We start from the raw sequence: 6861 nt of genomic DNA, 5'->3' as shown, positions 1-6861 counted from the left end.
TCCCACTCCCACCAGTCTACCTGGGTTCCTTCCTCCTTTATTCACCTTTTCCATCTTCCCCACCCCCCCCCCCCTCATTACCTTGACTCATCACCCTCAAATGGATAGATATGCGAATGGATTAAATGAGCAGAAGGATAGACATGTGGGTGATGGGCCTGGCTCCATTTGCCCATCATCCTCCCACAGCTGGTTCTACCTATCATCTCCCAGCCTTTCTCACCCCTCCCTCTCACTTCTATATACTGGCTACCTTCCCTTTTACACTCTCAGTCCTGACGCAGGATCTCGACCCAAAATATCAAGCATAGCTTTTGCCTCCACAGGTGCTGCTTGACCTGCTGAGCTCTTCCAGAAGTTTGTTTTCTGCTTGACTCGTTTTTCCCCTGTCCTTCTGGTTATTTCCACCCATGACCATGCACAGACTAGAATGCCTGCTTTTGGAGGCTGATGTCAGGTATGCCAATGATGTGGCCAGTCCACTGTAGCCTGCTGAGAGTGACATGGGCCTCAGTGCTGGGGATGTTGGCCTGGGAGAGGATGCTAATGTTGGTTAGCTTATTGTTCTAGTGAAGTTGGAGGATTTTGCAAAGGCATCATGGGGGTATTTTGTATTGCCTTGAGATGCTTGCTGTAGGTAAATCAAGTTTCAGAAGCGTATAGGAGGACAGGAATCACTGCTGCCATGAGTTTTGTGCCAGTTCTTAAGGTCTTGATCTTTAAGTACTGTTAATCGACTAAATGCTGTGCCAGTGCATTGTAGGCAGTGGTGAATTTATCAATATCTTCCTTCACCTAGAGGTGTTTTAGAAATATGGGAAGTGATCCATTTTTGTTGTCAGCAGGCAGTGTAGTGCTGTGAGGACAGTTTGGTTAGCGGACTTCAGTCTTTTGGATGTTGAGTGAACGAGTCAACAATGGCTTGGAGCTTGGCCTCTGAACATGTACAGATGCAAGCATCATCTGTATGCTACAACTTAACTAAGGTTCAGGTAATCTTAGTTCTGGAGTGCAGTCAACATAGAGCAGTTTCCCATTAGTTTTGAGGATTAGCTCCCTTCCTTTGAAAAGTTGCTCAGAGGTGCAGCATGGCAGCAAGAAAGATTGAGAAAAGCTTTGGGCAATGAGGCAGACTTGTTTGATACCAGTCTAAATAGATTGAGTAAAAGAGAAACACTAGGAAAGTGCTAGGGATTCTCAGGAGGCCAAGCAGCATCTTCAGTTTTTATTTTCAGATTTCCTGCATCTGTAATTTTTGCTTTTAAATTAATGAGTTATGACCTCTTCTTTGTGCTTTATTTTCATTTTAATTACAGTCTCTGTTCTGCTTTTGAAGATGAGACTGGATTTTTAAAAGAAAATTTGTATGCAATCTACTGCGTGGGTGCCTTGACAATTCTGCAGTATTTAAAGCTAAGTTCAAGCTTTCTCTTAACATTTAGCAGCATTCGACAACAGAAGTACCTAACTATATGTTGCAGAATAATAATGACTCAGTCAAATGCCACAGGCACAAGTTTAAACTAAAATAACTGGTGACTGATTCAACTTCCCTCAACAGAGGAACCTGTGTGTATAAGTGCATGAGTCACTGGAAGTAGGCTGTGCAGAGAGTTACTAAAACATATGAGAGACTGGGGTTCATGAACAGTGCAAAATCAGGGAAGTTACCCAGTTAGGTCACAACTGGTTTATTCCATCCAGTTCTGGTCTGGAAAGTGAAGGTCCTATTTTCTAAAATGGAATGGTTGCAAAGATGAGGGATCTCAACTGCAAATTTAAAATGAAGACATTGCGATTGTTCTCATTGGAGCAAGGTTTGAAAGATTTGACGATGACATTCTCAGGGTAAAATGAACCAGTTTCCGCAACATTTAGTTCAAAGAAAGGGGACACAGATCTAAAGCTGGGGCAGTGGATCTAAGGAGGATGCAACAAAAAGTTTATTTTTGACACAGGATGTTTAAGATTTGGAACTCAATGGTAGAATCAATTAGGCTATTGAAAATAAAATTACATAGCCACTTGAGAAAATATGTAAGGACTAGGTGGAAAGAGCAAGGATATGTATTGATGGGATTGCACACACATTGGCACAATTGCGCACTGGTTAGAGCTGCTCCCTCATAATCCTGAGTTTGTGTGGAGTTTGCATTCTCCCTGTGACCTTTTAAGATTCCCCTCAGCGCTCTGGTTTCCTCCCACATCCCAAAGACATGCTGGTTGGGAGGTTCACTGGCAAATATAAATAGCCTCTAGTGCATAGGTGGGTGGCAGGTCAATTGGCAAGGGGGGTGGGTGGGGGAGTTACGCAGCATGGAAACAGGCCTTTCAGCCCATTGAGTATGTGCCAACTATCAAACACCCAATTACACTTCCTACATTAATCGCATTTTATTCTCCCCACATTCCCACCTACTGCTCAGCTATATACTAGGGGCAATTAACACTGGCCAATTCACCTAAAAACTTGCAGTTCTTTGGGATGTGGATATTTACACATTCATGGGGAGAACATGTGAACACCACACAGCCAGCACTGGAGATTAGGATTAAATCTGGTCATTGGAGCTGTGTGGCAGCAGTGCTACTGGCTGCACCACTCTGACCAGAATGCTAGAGGAAAAGTAGGATTAGTGCAGATGGGGGCTCAGTGGTAAACACAGGCACAATGGACCAAAAGGCCTGTTTCACTGCCCCAGAGAGCTGGGTTCAATCCTGTCCTCCGGTGTTGTCTGTGTGGAGTTTGCACATTCGCCCTAATGACAGGAGCCTGAGGGCACGTACCACCAGACTTAAGGACAGCTTCTACCCCACTGTGAAAAGACTATTGAATGGTTCCCTTATACAGTAAGATGGACTCTGACCTCACGATCTACCTTGTTGTGACCTTGCACCTTATTGCACTGCACTTTCTCTGTAGCTGTGACACTTTACTCTGTACTGTTATTGTTTTTACCTGTACTACTTCAATGCACTCTGTACTAACTCAATGTAACTGCACTGTGTAATGAATTGGCCTGTACGATCAGTTTGTCAGACAAGCTTTTCACTGTACCTTGGTACAAGTGACAATAATAAACCAATACTGTGTAGGGTTTCCTCCCATGTCTTTAACTCGTGCAGGTTTATAGGTTAATAGACAACTGTTGATTAAAGACAGAATCTGGGGGCAGTTGATGGGAATGTGAGGAGCGTAGAATTAGTGCCAAGGTGGGTGATGGTGGGCGTGGACTCTGTGCCGAATGATGCATTTCCAGACTATCCCTGCATGAAGACTGGAATCTGAAGCAAAATCAAGCTGCTGGGGACCTCAACAGATCAGACAGCATCTGTGGAAGCGGAAGGAAGGCCACAGCTCTGCATTGCCCCCTCTCCAACTTAGCTCAATCAATGGCAACGTACACAAAGTGCTGGGAGAACTCATCAGGTCAGGCAGCGTCTATGGAGGGAAGTAAACGTTTCGGGTTGAGACCCTTCATCGGGACTGGAAAGGAAGAGGGTTGAAGCCAGAAATAAGGTCAGGGGAGGAGTACAGGCTGGCACGTGATAAGCGAGTCCAGGTGAGAGGGGGAAGGGGGATGAAAGGGAGTGATGCAAGAAGCTGAAAGGTGATAGGTAGAAGAGGCAAAGGGCTGAAGGAGGACGACTCTGGTAGGAGACGACAGTGGACCATGGAATAAAGGGGAGGTGGGGAATGGATGGGCAGGTCATGAGGGCGGGGGAGGCGAAAGAGGAGGGATGAGGTGGCCACAGAAAGGAGGGTAAACAAAAGGAAAGGAATAAAAAAGGGGGCGGGGGAGATGGGAGAGGTTACCGAAAGTTAGAGAAATCGATGTTGAGGCCGTCAGGTTGGAGACTACCAAGGCGGAATAAGAGGTGTTGTTCCTCCAACCTGCATCCAGCCTCATCATGACAGTAGGGGAGGCCGTGGATAGACATGACAGTATGTGAGTGGGATGTGGAATTGAAGCAGCTGGCCACTGAGAGATCCTTGCTTTTGTGGCGGATGGAGCAGAGGTGCTCGACGAAATGGTCACCAAATCTGTGTCAGGTCTCAGCGATGTGGAGGAGGCTGCACAGGGAGCACTGGATGCAATAAATGCCACCCTTGGATTCACAGGTGAAGTGCTGCCTCACCTGGAAGGACTGTCTAGGGCTTGAATGGTGGTGAGGGACAAGATGTAGGGGCAGGTGTAGCACATACTGCAGTTTCAGGGATAAGTGCCGGGGGGCTCATCAGTGGGGAAGGATGAGAGGACAAGGGAGTCGCAGGGAAAGCAGGGGTGGGCGGAGAGGAAGATATACTTGGTGGTGGGATCACTGGAGGTGGTGGAAGTTGCAGAGAATGATGTGTTGGATGCAGAGGCTCATGGGATGATAGGCAAGGACAAGGGGAACCCTGTCCCTGTTATGTTGGGGGGGAGGGTGAATGGGGAGAGGGCAGACGTATGGGAAATGGAGGAATGCAGGTGAGGGCTGCATTGATGGTGGTGGAAGGGAAATGCCATTTACTGAAAAAAAAAGGACATCTCCGATGTGTTGGAATGGAAAGCCTCACCATCCTTGGTCCTAGACAGTCCCTATATCTCCTCCCTCACCACCATTCAGGGCCCTAGACAGTCCTTCCAGGTGAGGCAGTACTTCACCTGTGAATCCGAGGGTATCATTTATTGCATCCAGTGCTTCCGGTGGGGCCCCCTCTACATCAGTGAGACCCAACGCATACCGGGTGACCGCTTCGTCGAGCACCTTCGCTCCGTCTGCCACAAAAGCAAGGATCTCCCAGTGGCCAGCCACTACAATCCCACATCCCACTCCCATACCGACATGTCTACCCACAGCCTCCTCTACTCCCATGTTGAGGCCAGACGCAGGTTGGAGGAACAACACCTCGTATTCCGCCTTGGGAGTCTCCAACCTGACGGCCTCAACATCGATTTCTCTAACTTCCAGGAACCCCTCCCCTCTTCTCCCCCCTTACTTCCCCTTCCCTTTATTTTCCCTCATTCCTGTGGCCCCTCCCCTCCCCTCATCCTCACCCTCACCATCCCCTTCCCCCGCCCTCATGACCCGGCCATCCATTCCCCACCTCCTTCCTTTATTCCATGGTCCGCTGCCCTCTCCTACCGGATCCCTTCGTCTTCAGCCCTTTGCCTCTTCTACCCATCACCTCCCAGCTTCTTACACCCCCCCCCCTCCCTCCCCCTCCCTCCCCTCCCCCTCCCTCCCCTCCCCCCCCCCCCTCCCTCCCCCCCCCCTCCCTCCCCCCCCCCCTCCCTCCCCCTCCCTCCCCCCCCCCTCCCTCCCCCTCCCTCCCCTCCCCCCCCCTCCCCCCCCCCTCCCTCCCCCTCCCTCCCCTCCCTCCCCTCCCCCCCCCTCCCCTCCCCCCCCCTCCCCTCCCCCTCCCCCCCTCCCCCCTCCCCCTCCCCCCCCTCCCTCTCCCCTCCCCCTCCCCCCCTCCCTCTCCCCTCCCCCTCCCCTCCCCCCCTCCCTCTCCCCTCCCCCTCCCCCTCCCCCTCCCCCTCCCTCTCCCCCTCCCTCTCCCCCTCCCTCTCCCTCTCCCTCTCCCCCTCCCTCTCCCCCTCCCTCTCCCCCTCCCTCTCCCCCTCTCCCCCTCCCCCATCTCTCCCCTATCTCTCCCCTATCTCTCCCCTCCCTCTCCCCTATCAGCCGCCTGCATGCCCTCCCCTCCCATTTTCATTCTGGCTTCTGCCCTCTTCCTTTCCAGTCCCGGTGAAGGGTCCCGACCCCAGACGGCGACCGTTTACCTGCCTCCACAGGCGCTGCCCGACCCTTCGCGCCCCCACATCCCAGCAGCCGCAGGAGCTCCCTCCGTGGCATCTGCGCATGCGCCGGTGGAACAGCCCACCCTTCCACTTCTGAAAGAATTAAACTGGTGAATTTTTCAATATTTCTCACTTTATTAAGGGTATATTTGGATTTTATTGATTATGCTCCTAGTTGATAATTTTTTTTGGGGGGTGGGGGGGAATGAGTTTGGTTTTCCACGAACCATGATGTCACTGGTTCACCGCCGCAGAGGTTGTCGGGAGGCGATGGGCAGTCGTTCGGTCTTTCTGGCGGCGGCGTCGGCGGGAGCGGCTGGTGGGGGCCCGGCTCCGGGGTGGGGGGCGTCCGCATGGGTGGGGGCCCGGCTCCGGGGTGGGGGGTGTCCGCATGGGTGGGGACCCGGGGTGGGGGGCGTCCGCATGGCCGGGGCCCGGCTCCGGGGTGGGGGGTGTCCGCATGGCCGGGGCCCGGCTCCGGGGTGGGGGGTGTCCGCATGGGTGGGGACCGTTCTCCGGGGGTGTCCACCTGGTCGGGATGGGACTGCACTGGGCTCCGCTCCGCACGCATGGTCGGGACCCGAGCTCCGGGTCAGACCGCGCCCTGGCCCGCCTGGTATCGTGGCGCAGCTCGGCTGCACCGTCAGGTAATTGGGTGTGAAACGTGGCCGGGAGGTGGAGGGTGGGGAAAGGTGGGTGGAGGGCGGCCGTCCCAGGGAGATGAGACCTTGCTTAATCTGGGCCTCGGCCCGGCGCCACGTGTGGCGGTGATTTGTGGCTATTTTCGTAAAGTTTTTGAAGTTAGAGAAACAAAGTGTTGCGGATGATGGAATATCCCGATGAAAAACGCTATGATGCAGCCTGGCCTGCTGAGTTCCTCCAGCATCATCGTGTTTTTCATTAAGTTTTTGAAGTAGTTGTTCATGTAAAGCTGCCTAGTCTCTGCAGGGACTTTAACTTTTCTTAACTGTTGTGAGTGTTGGCAATCGGAACTTGGACAATTACCGGTGAATTAATATTCGTGCACCCGTTTAGAATTCTGCAGAAAATGCTGGGTTTCAACTAGCTTGCT

This window comes from Pristis pectinata, chromosome 6, assembly GCF_009764475.1.
Source record: "Pristis pectinata isolate sPriPec2 chromosome 6, sPriPec2.1.pri, whole genome shotgun sequence".
Classification (NCBI taxonomy): domain Eukaryota; kingdom Metazoa; phylum Chordata; class Chondrichthyes; order Rhinopristiformes; family Pristidae; genus Pristis; species Pristis pectinata.
Note: the sequence above shows the minus strand (reverse complement) of the source record.